This window comes from Xyrauchen texanus, chromosome 15 (genome assembly GCF_025860055.1).
Source record: "Xyrauchen texanus isolate HMW12.3.18 chromosome 15, RBS_HiC_50CHRs, whole genome shotgun sequence".
In the NCBI taxonomy this organism is placed as follows: Eukaryota; Metazoa; Chordata; class Actinopteri; order Cypriniformes; family Catostomidae; genus Xyrauchen; species Xyrauchen texanus.
The window spans coordinates 18531672-18544341 of record NC_068290.1 but is presented as its reverse complement, the minus strand read 5'-3'; positions in this window follow the sequence as shown (position 1 = coordinate 18544341).

The following is a 12670-nucleotide window of genomic DNA, read 5'->3' as shown; positions in this document are numbered from 1 at the left end:
ACTCACATTTAAATTGTTCTCCAGACATTTTTAAAATCATAGAAAATTCAAAAACAACTTTCTTGTGTTTAATTTAATAATGTTAAAATAGTATTCTCTCATAAACTGGACCAGACAGAACATAAAATGGACACATGAATGTGAAGTTTTCACATTTAAGGTTTAACTGCATAAGATACAAAATATAATTTTCTTATTTTATCATATCTTTGGTCCTCTTTTGCCATTTGCTTTAATATAACAACACTTATCTTAAATACAACCTTGGTTTAAAATACAATTACTTATTTTACTTTAGTTTAGCGCAATACACTCGACTCAAAGCTTTATTGTTTGTCCAGATAATGTGATTTCCCAAATGCAATTCAATCACTTTAAAGTTATCACTTTTTTATAATCTAAATATTCTTACTCATCACTTTGATATAAAAGGAGTTATGATCTGACACATGTCCATTCAACAGCTCTCAGTTTAGTTAATCTTATATCAGGCTTCATTCATGGCATGAAAAGAACAGCCCAATAATAAACATTGTCCAGTCCGCTAAGAGTTAACTTTTTGATTTCATGCACATTTTTGTTTTAAAGCTATTTGTTTGTTTATACTGTATTATATTTATCCTTATACATACATACATACATATACATATACATACACACATTTACACAGACATACAAATATAATTTTTATCATTGGTTTTAATTCTACAATCATAATATTTATTAAGTGCCCTCTTTGTTTTTAATCATCAGATCTCTTCTGCCTCTTATATTGATGAAAATAGTCTAAATAGATTTTCTTTTATGTAAATTGCATACATACTCCTCATTAGTTACGCAGCAAAGGATCAACCTCTCTATCTGGATGGATATTTATAGGGCTCATATAACATACACTTCCTTACGCAATCACACTTCAGTCATACTTCCCATACTTTAAAACACAGATTCTCTCACAGACACAGAACCTTTCACACTTTTTACAAACACAAGGCCTTTATAAACACAGAGCTCTCAAAAAATATTATACTAAAACAAACCTATTACTTCTGCCCCTCCTTTTGCTCTCCTCTTTTATCCCTCTCCTTTATTTCCATAAAAAACACTCATTATTTACAGTGGTTGATTGCTATATCTGTTACTTCTTTTTATATTAAAACTCATGTACTTCCACCCACAGAGGTCACATCCATTTTGGGTCTCTGTTCAAGACAATTTCTACATTGGTGCTAATTCTCCTTTACTCTCCCTATTAAAAATCACCTTAACATTTTTGACTGTATTTAATTTGTTCATAACTCCAGAAATGATCACTAATTCCCTGTGTTTCTATTATTAATCTTTTTAATTCGATTTCTTTTCTCCTCTCAGTTAGTCTCCTCTCAAATTCAGTAACATCTTATTTCCACATTATTATTTCTGCTTCAGGAGGAAAACTGAGACAAGGAAAAAAAAGTATTGTTCTGTTTCTCTGTGCGTGCTCAAAGCCCTCCCTTTACAGCTCCCTATTCTCACTCTAGCAGCCCCTCCCTTCTCTCTTTCCCAGCACTCAGTCTCCAGCATACTGTAAGAGAGAGAGAATGAAAAAATCAACAACTGTGCTCATTTATCCGAGTCTTATCAACTATACTTCTGGATAACATCCAACTAAATAAACTAAATATTTATTACTACTAATACTTATTTATATATTTATTATACTTATTTTTATTTCTTATCTCTTCCCCTTATATTTATTTATTATCTTTTATTTCTTTCTTTTTACTCTTTTTGTTATCCTCTTTATTTTCTTAACTTATATATTCTCTTATTCTTTTATTTTATTATTTGCTTATGTTCCTTCTTTTATTGCTTATATGGTTTCACTTTATTTCTTCTCAAAACCAACTATTTGTTTATTCATGCTTTATGTTTGTTAATATAATCTTATTTTGTGATTTACAAAACTTTTCTGAAAACATGGTTATACCTCACATACTACTTATACATACATCTTGGGTACAAAGTCTAAACTGGATAACATGATTATACATTACTTATTTCTTATACATACAGCATGGTCACAAGTGTTTAAACTAATGCATTCATTTTTCTAATTATTTGCTTTATCATGCATTATAGGCTACTTTCATTTTTGATTACATATTTATTTCAACATGAGCAATACATTGCTTTCACATAAGTAATGCATCATTATCTATGTCTATATTAGCAATACACACTTACGTTTTGCATTCTGCTTTATGTCATGCATATCTATGTTTCCCTATCCAAGTCTGCCCTCTTAAAACAACGTTTCCCAATAATGTGCCACTTCAGATTTCAAGTAAGGAATATTCGCCTCCTTGACTGACACTTTCAAATGTCCCTTGTATATATCTATCTCATCTCTATGGCCTGTTTTACAGAGTGTAGTTATGTGATCCACAAATAATTTAGGATCTATGTTCCTAACCGCAACATCCAACCAGTTAACAAATGGCCTCTCCTGTTCTATTTCTCCTAAATTCACCACTTCAGTTAAGGTTCTCATTAACTCCTTCTTTTTTGCAGTTAATTTTCTCTTCTGCCCTGCGTAATCTATGTACTCTGATTCTTTCCAAAAATGATCGCTGATTCCCTTTAACTCTATCAGCGCTCTTTCCAATTCTCTCTCCCACTCTTCAGATCTGCATTGATCTCCAACTTTACAAAACTCGCTTGTCTCTGCATTTTTCTCTAGTCTTGTTCACTGTAATGGAAAACTTTTTGCCTTTTCTTTATCTTTTTCCCAATTATTCTATTTTTTCTCTTCTGAATCTCCCTTCCCTCACTCACAGAGCTGTCCGTTCAGCTGACCAGTGAGTGAGAGCAAGGCAGGGAGATATCAGAGAAGCCGGTGCCATTTTAGCGTCTTTATACTTTTTTCAACAATTGTTTTATTCAATTCACTGTTTCAATTAGTTTTCCACTTTTGCTCTCATTTAGCATTTCCTGCTTAGTGCACCTGATTCTCTGTATTATTCTGCCTCTGCACACAATACATCATCAACACTGTAATCATGCATTTGAATAAACACAAAAACAGCACATTTAGTACCGTAAGCTCACATGCACCAACAACATAGTTAGTCATGCACATTATTCATTATCTCAAACATGCACATAGTTCAACATTTCCCCGTTTTCTACACAGTCCGGGTTCCGTCAAACACTTAAATAAATAACTTAATCTAACACCTGGAGGAATTTTACGCGAATTTCACTTCTCCACCCGTGTTAGGATTTTCACCTGTACAGGATTTTCAGCCACTCTTCTGGCAAAACCTTGAATAAATGCACCTAACCGGGAATTTTCACGCGTACGCTTCTCGACTCACCCCCAGGCTTTTTCTACCTTCTTCAAATAAACTTTCTTAAACTCTCTTTAAACAATCCCACCCCCTATTTTTGAAATCTGGAACTCGCCTCTATTTTAGCCAATTAGTTCAAATTATTCTATGTCCGGACTGGCAAAAGTCTTAGGGAAGCCACTTACCGGGACTCGCTACCACAGATCACACAAAAACACCTTAAGCAAAGATGCTTACCTCAGTTTCTGGCGCCGGTGTTTCTGTGCGATTCGTGCAAGCCGTCCCACCAGCGACCTCTGCCCCTTGACCTCAATGCCAGCCCCACGAGTTGAGCGCCAAAGATATGTCGTGGAATATCGCGATGAATCTCTCTAAGTTGTAAGAAAACTCTCGGAGTCTTGAGTTCCAGATGCCAAAGTTGTAGTTTATTGAACACCAACAAACATGAGACCGGCCAGCTGTCCGTTCTGACTGTCTTAGTCCAAAACCTCCTCTTCTATACAGTTTGTTATCTGGCATTACCTCATTTCTGTGCCCCTTTGTTATTTTTGTAACCAATGGATACTATTTGCCACCATTATCTCACAGAGCCTTTTGATATCTTTTTACTGGTAGAAACTTGGCTTTAGTCTATCTTCAAGGTCCTTAGTCTCATTATTTTGTTACAGCTGGGTGCTCTTTGTGGCCTCTGCAGCATCAACACTTTTAGTAACCTCATATGCTCTCTCCTGGGTCACACAAAGGCCAGGAAACTCATATAAGTATTTTGATATTTAAGAAACATACTAGTATATATGTCACACTTCACATTTAGCCATTACCCATTTAATTTATGAAGGAAAGTGTCCAATAACAGTGCAGTTACTGAGAGTACACAAGTAGTATTCAGCTGGTCATCCTAACATGGCAGACCCCATGAAGCGACCCTTTCCGTAAAACAGCTCTTAGGGTTACTGATATGACTTGTCTTCATCTTACTGTATGAGCAGTTATGGTTTTACACATATGTTTCAAAATTGCTATTAATTTCTTTAGCAGTAGGCTAAGACTTTTTATAAGAAAAAAATGAATTGTAGGCCTACCTTTTATTAATGTTTCTGAAATTCTAAAAATGCAAAAAGTGATCTTTTAGGGTTAGGGTGCGGATTAGGGTTAATATTAAGTTATTATAATCAGCTCTATATAAATATTATAGAGGTGTCACCAACGCCGGTGAAGGCGCCTTCTCAATCGGCCACCGGAGATCTGACTTACCCGAGTATTGACTTTTAGACTACATTTACCATGAGCCCGCATACCTGGCCCGATTACACCACAGCTGTTTCAGATCACTATCACTCTATTTAAACCACGTCTGCTTGTTCATTCATTGTGAAGTCTTGTTTGCCCTGGCTACATTAATGAGCGCGTAGGCCTACCTCTATGATTTCTGACCTACCGTGTATTGACCTTGCCTGGTACCTTCGTTTACGTCTGTTTGCCGCCTTCCCTTCTTGTTTTAACGCCTGTCTCTTTACTGTTTGCTGCCTTCCCTTCTTGTTTTAACGCCTGTCTCTTTACTGTTTGCTGCCTGCCCTGATCTTCTGCCTGTCTGACCACGATACTGCCTACCTGTGATATCCCTGTTTTCTTGGCCATTGAACCTAGCCTGTATTAATCTGAGTCTGCATTCTTCAATAAAACCGCTTATGGATCCCAACCAGCCTGAGTGTTGTTACAAGAGGTCTGTGGTGTGTCTCCATTTAGCCAAGTAAACTTGTGTAAGTAGGTGTGCATGGTTAAGTGATGTTTGACATTGGTTCCAAACATGATATACACATTACACACTGACAAAAGGGAATGCAGCTCTATTCAAAATACTGAACCAACAATTGAGATTAACATAATACATTTATGTTTGACATGAGAATATAATTATATTGTGGAGTAATATTCAAATGTAATCAAAAAATGATTATCGCATTGCCATGAAATGTTCAAATGGATTCAGACTTCTAAGGGATGATGTTCACGCAACGTAATGTTTACAGCATGCTCAATTAACTTATTTTAATTGAGCTAACACAATACTTTAGCATCTGGTCTCATTTTGATTTCATTGTGTACAATCCATCAATGTTCACTTAATCCAATTGGTTTAGGACTTATGTGAATAATATTTGTTCCATCAATGTATTGGAATTTCCAGCTGCCAGCATGCTTTGCCAGAGTCTGGATTGGTCAAGTCATTTTTAATTGTACAGCGCCTTTCTCAACACACATTGTTTCAAAGCAGCTTTTCGGAACATCAGGCATTAACAGAGATAAATATAAAAGATAAAACTGTAATATCTATATATGTCTTAGAGTCATCATTATGTAGTCTGATAAAATACGATTGTTAATTGGTTTTGAAAATAAGTAATTATATAATAATTGTATTTGTAACCTCAGTGAGCATGCCGAAGGCGACTGTTGCAAGGAACACAAAACTCCAGGTTAATGGAGAAAAATAACCTTGTGAGAAACCAGGCTCACTGTGGGGGCCAGTTCCCCTCTGGCTAACATCATGAATATAATGCAAATATGACTTATGTATAGTGCAAGTCATGGTTTAAAATTATTAAGTGTCAGTGTTTAAACAAAGATTTTGTATGAACTGTAAAATTAATGACTAATTTCTTTGAAGTCCATCCTGGATTAACTGCAGAAGTTCAATTCAATTGTCCTTGTTAGTTGGCTGATGAAGGGTTTTGTTGGCAATTAATTGGTAGTCTATGTATTCTATTATAAGTGTAGTCAAGTGGTTTTTATTGTCGTTTCAACCATATACAGTTAGTACAGTACACAACGAAACAAGACAACTTTCCTCCAGGACCATGGTGCTACATAAAACAACATAGGACAAACCCAGAACCACATGAGACTACACAGACTAAATAATATACCTATATAAAGTGCACGCGCAAACATGTGCAAAAAGTACGGGACAGTACAATAAATTACTAACAATGAACAGGACAATAGGCACAGTAAGAGACAGTGCAGCTCCGACCAGTACACAGTAGTGCAAAAAGATGACAGTTTCTAAAAATGCAAAATGTAAACATAACATACTATGAGATAGTGTTCTATGCACATAGCAATTATTGAGGTAGCGGACAGTTATAAAGTGACAGTAATTAAAGTGCAACTCAGGATATGTGTGTGTGTATCAAACCAGTCTCTGAGTATTGAGGAGTCTGATGGCTTGAGGGAAGAAGCTGTTACACAGTCTGGCCGTGAGGGCCCGAATGCTACATTACCTCTTGCCAGATGGCTGGAGGGTGAAGAGCTTGTGTGTGGGGTCGTCCACAATGCTGGTTGCTTTGCGGATGCAGTGTTTTTTGTAAATATCTTTGATGGAGGGAAGAGAGACCCCGATGATCTTCTCAGCTGTCCTCACTATCCTCTGCAGGGTTTTGCGGTCCGAAACAGTGCAAGTCCCAAACCAGGCAGTGATGCAGCTGCACAGGATGCTCTCAATAGTCTCTCTATAGAATGTAGTGAGGATGGGGGTGGGAGATGTGTTGAGGGACCAGGTGAGGTTCACCTGGCGGAGAATCTCACCTGGTCCCTCAAAGGAATTTGGTGCTCTTGACGATCTCCACAGAGGAGCCGTCGATGTTCAGCGGAGAGTGGTCTCTCTGTGCTCTCCTAAAGTCAACAGCCATCTCTTTTGTTTTGTCGACATTCAGAGACAGGTTGTTGGCTCTATACCAGTCCATTAGCCGATGCGCCTCCTCTCTGTATGCTGACTCGTCGTTCTTGCTGAAGTGCATCATTAGACCGAGGTGATGCAGGCAGATATCAGTGAGGTGCATTGCAGTTCAACCTGGCTGGTCATTTTGGTGAGGTCTATCCTAAATCCAAGGTTCAGGCAATGGCATATGAAGTATCCCACATCTTATGGTTGGAGTTGGCATCAGTTCATCCTCTGAAGTCCATCGTAATAAACTGAAGTGATGTCTGGCTGGCACCGGCTGCTTTTAGTCATCATCACACAGCGACAGAGCAGTGGAGTCCAACACGAAGCAGGAATGGAGCTGAATCCAGCTGGTTGTGGTAATCTCAGGATAGGAGTCCTGAGGTTCAGACAGGGAAACAAATAAAATTATATTAGCATAGATGCCATTCAATTTATTGCAGAGTTAAAGATCATGATCACTGTTTCTGGTTTCTGGTTCCAGCAGATCTAATTAAAGCAGCCTAATTGTGAGTTGAAGGATAAATTAGGTGTATGCTTGGCTAAATAGATGAGTCTTAAACTGAGTGAGTGTTTCTGCATCTCGAACAGTGTTAGGGAGACTATTCCATAGTTTAGGAGACAAACATAAAAAGGATCTACCTCCTTTTGTGGATTTTGATATTCTAGGAACTATTAACAGTCCAGAATTTTGTGATTGTAATGAACATGATGGAATAAAGCAGTGTAGAAGCTCACTTAAGTACTGTGGAGCTAGACCATTCAAAGCTTTGTACCTAGTTAACAGAATTTTAAAAAGTAATTTAAACAGGTAGCCAATGTAACAATGATAAATGGGGCTAATATGATCATATTTCTTGATTCTGGCTGCTGCATTTTGAACCAATTGAAGTTTATTTATTGATCTTGCTGGACATACTCCCTGTAATTCATTACAATAATCTAGTCTTGAGGTCACGAATGCAATAACTAATTTATCAACATCCGCAACAGAGAGCATGTGTCGTAATTTAGCATTATTTCTTAGGTGGAAGAATGCTGTTCTACAAACATTGATAATTAGATTTTCAAAGGACAGTCAAATATAACACCTAATGACGATGTAACAGTACATCCACCGAGAGTCAAATGATATTTTAGCTTGTTTTTAGAGGTTTTTTTTTCCAATAATTAGTCCCTCTGATTTGTCGGAATTGACTAGAAGGAAATTTCTGGCCACCAATCTTTTATTTCATTTATACACTCTGCTAATTTGGAGAATTGTGAAATATCATCAGGTTTTGAAGAAATATAATGTTGGTATCGTCGGCATAACAGTGGAAACTTATTCCACGATTCCTATCGAATATCTCCCAGGGGAAGCATATACAAGGAGAAAAGGCCCTAAAACTGATCCCTGTGGCACTCCATACTTTACTTTTGTTTTGTTTGACAATTAGTCATTTACATAGACAAAGTGGTAGCGGTCTGCTAAATAGGACCTAATCCATGCTAATGCAACTCTACAAATGCCAACATAATTCTCGTGACCTATCGTGTTGAATGCACCACTAAGATCTAAAAGTACTAGGAGTGAAAGGCAGCTGCGATCTGATGATAAGAGCAAGTAATTTGTAACTCTGATAAGTGCAGTCTCTGTACTGTGATGAGGCCTAAATCCTGACTGAAATTGTTCATATATACTATTTCTCTGTAGAAATTAACATATTTGGGAGTATACTACATTTTCTAGTATTTTCGACATAAACAGAAGATTTGAAATCTGTCTATAATTAGCCAGTTTTCCAGTATCAAGTTGTGGCTTCTAAATAAGTGGTTTGATAACTACCATTTTAAAATTTCTTGGGACATGTCCTAAGGATAGCGAGGAGTTAATAATATTAAGAAGATGATCTGAGATTAGAGGGAATACCTCTTTTAAGAGCTTGGTTGGTATTGGATCTAACAAATATGTTGTGGCTTTTGTGTAAAAGATCTCCTTTTTGGGTTGCTGTTCCCCTCCAGACCAGCAGGGGTGCTTTCCTTGAGCCTTACATGCCATGCTCCTTCTAGGCCTGCAGATGGCACGTATACCTTGAGCTCTGTTCTCTCTACTCCTGCATATGGCATCAATGCCCCTAATCGTGTTCAACTCTCTGCTCGTTAAACCTCATTCCCTTCACCTGTGTCTAGGCCTTTATAAGTCTGTTTGTTCCTTGCCTTTGTGTTCAGTCTTGAGCCTATGTACTCTGTGCCTCTAGTGACCAGTTCTCTAGTGACCAGTTCTCTAGTGACCAGTTCTCTAGTGACCAGTTCTCTAGTGACCAGTTCTCTAGTGACCAGTTCTCTAGCGACCAGTTCTCTAGCTAAATAATTTCCTTATTATACCCTTTTGACCCTTGTGTCTATTTTTGTTTCTCTGTTTTGTGGAAGCTCGGCTTTCCTTGTTTATTTGTGCTTTGCTTTATTTTTCAAGTAAAGATTATATTTTTTGGGAAGAAACACAAGTTTCCTGACTCAAGTCAGTCCTGGGTTCGATCCCCGCCTACGGCAACCTCGTTACATTTTGATGTTGCGATTTTTGTTCGCTCTTCATGACCTATGACAGGGAAGGATTGAAATGGTACGTGAGGAAAATTATGAGACACTGTTTTCTGATGTGCTATGACCGATGATTGCATCATTTCAATTTTATTTCGCGACATAATATCTGGTTCTTTTGAGGCTTTATTCCTAACCAATTTCACCACAGTACTGAATAAACACCTATGATTGTTGTGGTTATTTTTCCATGAGTTTACTAAAATATGCTGACCTACAGACACTATCCTTCCATGCACCGCAAAATACCTCTAATTTTGTATTCTTCCACTTGTGCTCTATTTTCCGAGCTGCTCTCTTGAGAGCATGAGTGTGGTCATTGTACCATGGTGCAGGGCATTTTACTTGAATTTTCTTTAATCGAAGGGGGGCTACACTATCAATAGTGCTAGAGATCACTGTATTTATTATAAATAAATGTTATTTCATCAAGTTCTTCTAGGCTTTGGGGTTTACTGAGTGTATGAGATAGATCTGGAAGATTATTGGTGAAGCTATCTTTAGTGGTCGAAAGAATAGTTCTACCTGAACGATAGCATGGTGTCGATTGAGTAACATTAGCTAATCGCAGGTTAGAGATCAGGTAATGATCTGAGATGTCATCGCTCTGCTGCAAAATTTCTATTTTATCAACATCAACTGCATATGACAGAATTAAATCTAAGCGTATGATTATGGTGATGAGTTGTTCCTGTTACATTTTGTCTGACTTCAGAGGGTTGAGAATATCGATAAATGCTAATCCCAATGAGTCATTTTCATTATCTATGTGAATGTTGAAGTCCCCAACAATTAAAGCTCTATCTACAGTAACCACACAATCTGATAAAAAAAAAATTCGAATTCACCAAGGAAATAAGAATAAGGCATGCGGGATCTATATACTGTAGCAAGGGTAAAAGACGACAGAGTTTTTTATTTATAGCTCATGGTGTCACATGTTTATAACAATAACCTGGGGGAGTAGATTCATTTTAACTAATATATTCATCCTGTTTAAGCCAGGTTTCAGTCAAACAGAGTGCATCCAAACTATGATCTGTAATCTTTTAATTTACAATTAGTGCTTTGGTAAAAAGAGATCTAATGTTTAGTAGCCCTGTCTTTATATGATTTTTATCTTTAATTTGTTTGTTTTGTTCAAGTTTGTCCTTAAAAAAAATTATATTGGAATTGGGATAGTAAATGTTAAAATTAAGTGTTATTTTAATGTATTTCTATGCAAAATGAAAACAAGTTTTTAATATTTTGTAATGTTGGGACTTAGAGGAGTTTCTGTCATGTTTGAATATTTCTGGAGGTGCATTGTGGAGAAGATGGGAGCTAATGGTTAGGTCGAGGTTGGGTATGTTACTATTGAAAAATCTATGTGGATTTCTTTTTTCATAAAGCAAATATTGAGGGATCATAAGTATCAAGACTGATTGGGGATCTGTAAAATCTCAGAAGCACCATACTTTTCAAATTTTCATTGTTTGGAACCAATGTCCACAATTGAATTAAGTTAAACCAACAGTTTGTGTGTGTGTGTGTGTGTGTGTGTGTGTGTGTGTGTGTGTGTGTGTGTGTGTGTGTATATATGGCTATAATAAAACAAATTAGAATGAGAAATATTTTCCCTGTAGGTAAAACAAGTTCCAAGTCTTTTGTTTGCATCAAACCGCCATACAAAATAACTTCTTTTGTCTCAATGAAAACTTTTTAGCCTACATGATTCTGAAGCAGTTGCAAACCTTTAAAACCTTAAATGGTATGGCAGATGGAATCAGCCTTAAAATGTGACAATATTGTTTTTCCTTGTTTAACTTCAACTGCATGCTTTTTCAAAATATCTACCTGACAGTTATTACATCACTGTAGAATGTATAAGATTATCATAAATGGAATGCATCAAAAAGTTAATTAAACAATTACTTTCTTTTCATGTGATATCAGGAACAAAGAAACCCTGTTTCTCTAGCTTGTCTCTGAGTCCTGGAGCTAGTGATGTTACAACTAGCCAGTGTTACAGTCAGTCCTGGTCATCCCAGCACGTCTGCTGATCTGAATGGGTAATTTCATGCCTTCTCAACTGTGTGGTAATTTTTTCTAGTTCTTTTATGCAATGTAAAATCAGCCAAAGGAATCCAGCAAAATATATTGAATTATCTATTTACTCAATTCAGGTGATCCATAAAATGTACTGTTTTTAGTAAGGATAGTATTGTCAGTGTGGTGTTAAATTTGCTTGGTCATACCCTGTCAATACTCTGGATTTGACAGAATCAGCATTAAGTAACAGCTCACTCCACATCTTGCCCATGTTATTGTCCTACTGGAAACCCTCATCAATACTTTTGGTATTCAGACATGTCAGTACTCACTGCAATGCTCACCATGTCCTGAAAAATGCTTGGAAATACATCTGCCTCTTCATCATTCATTGTATATTACCCATTTACCAATATTTTGAAATGGTGTGGTCTTTTGTTAACCTATATATTTTTTTCTGTGAGATTTTTTTCTGTGATTCAATTATCAAAGCTTTTAAATTGTGCAATTTTGTACTGTTCAGGCTATTCCCTATTCCCCCTGTTTATTTATTTATTTTGGCTCCACCTTGTGGCGAGAAGCCATAAGTGATCTATTATTGTACTCTGGGTCGGTAAAGTGGTTCTAAAAGGTTTCCTCACATTTGTGGGTAAAGAACAGAAAAATCTGATCCAGAACATTTTAACATTTTAATTGTACCATAGTATTTCTAATAATTTACACAACAGGAAAATAAATTATGAATGCTCATCATAAGAAATGAAAATGGTGCAGTATGTGTCAGATTTCTTCATTAAAGAGAAATTCAAAATCAGTTTTATTTCATTCTAATGGCATATTAGCATATTCTGTCTGTGGGCTGAGCACACCAGACAGACCTATATAACTGATTGAGACATCTAGAGGTAATCCTAAAGGGTTTAAACCACTGGTCATACACGTGATTATCATCTTTTTTTCTGGGTTATTCTGGGCAAAAGCAGAAAGGATTCTCTCTCTCCCT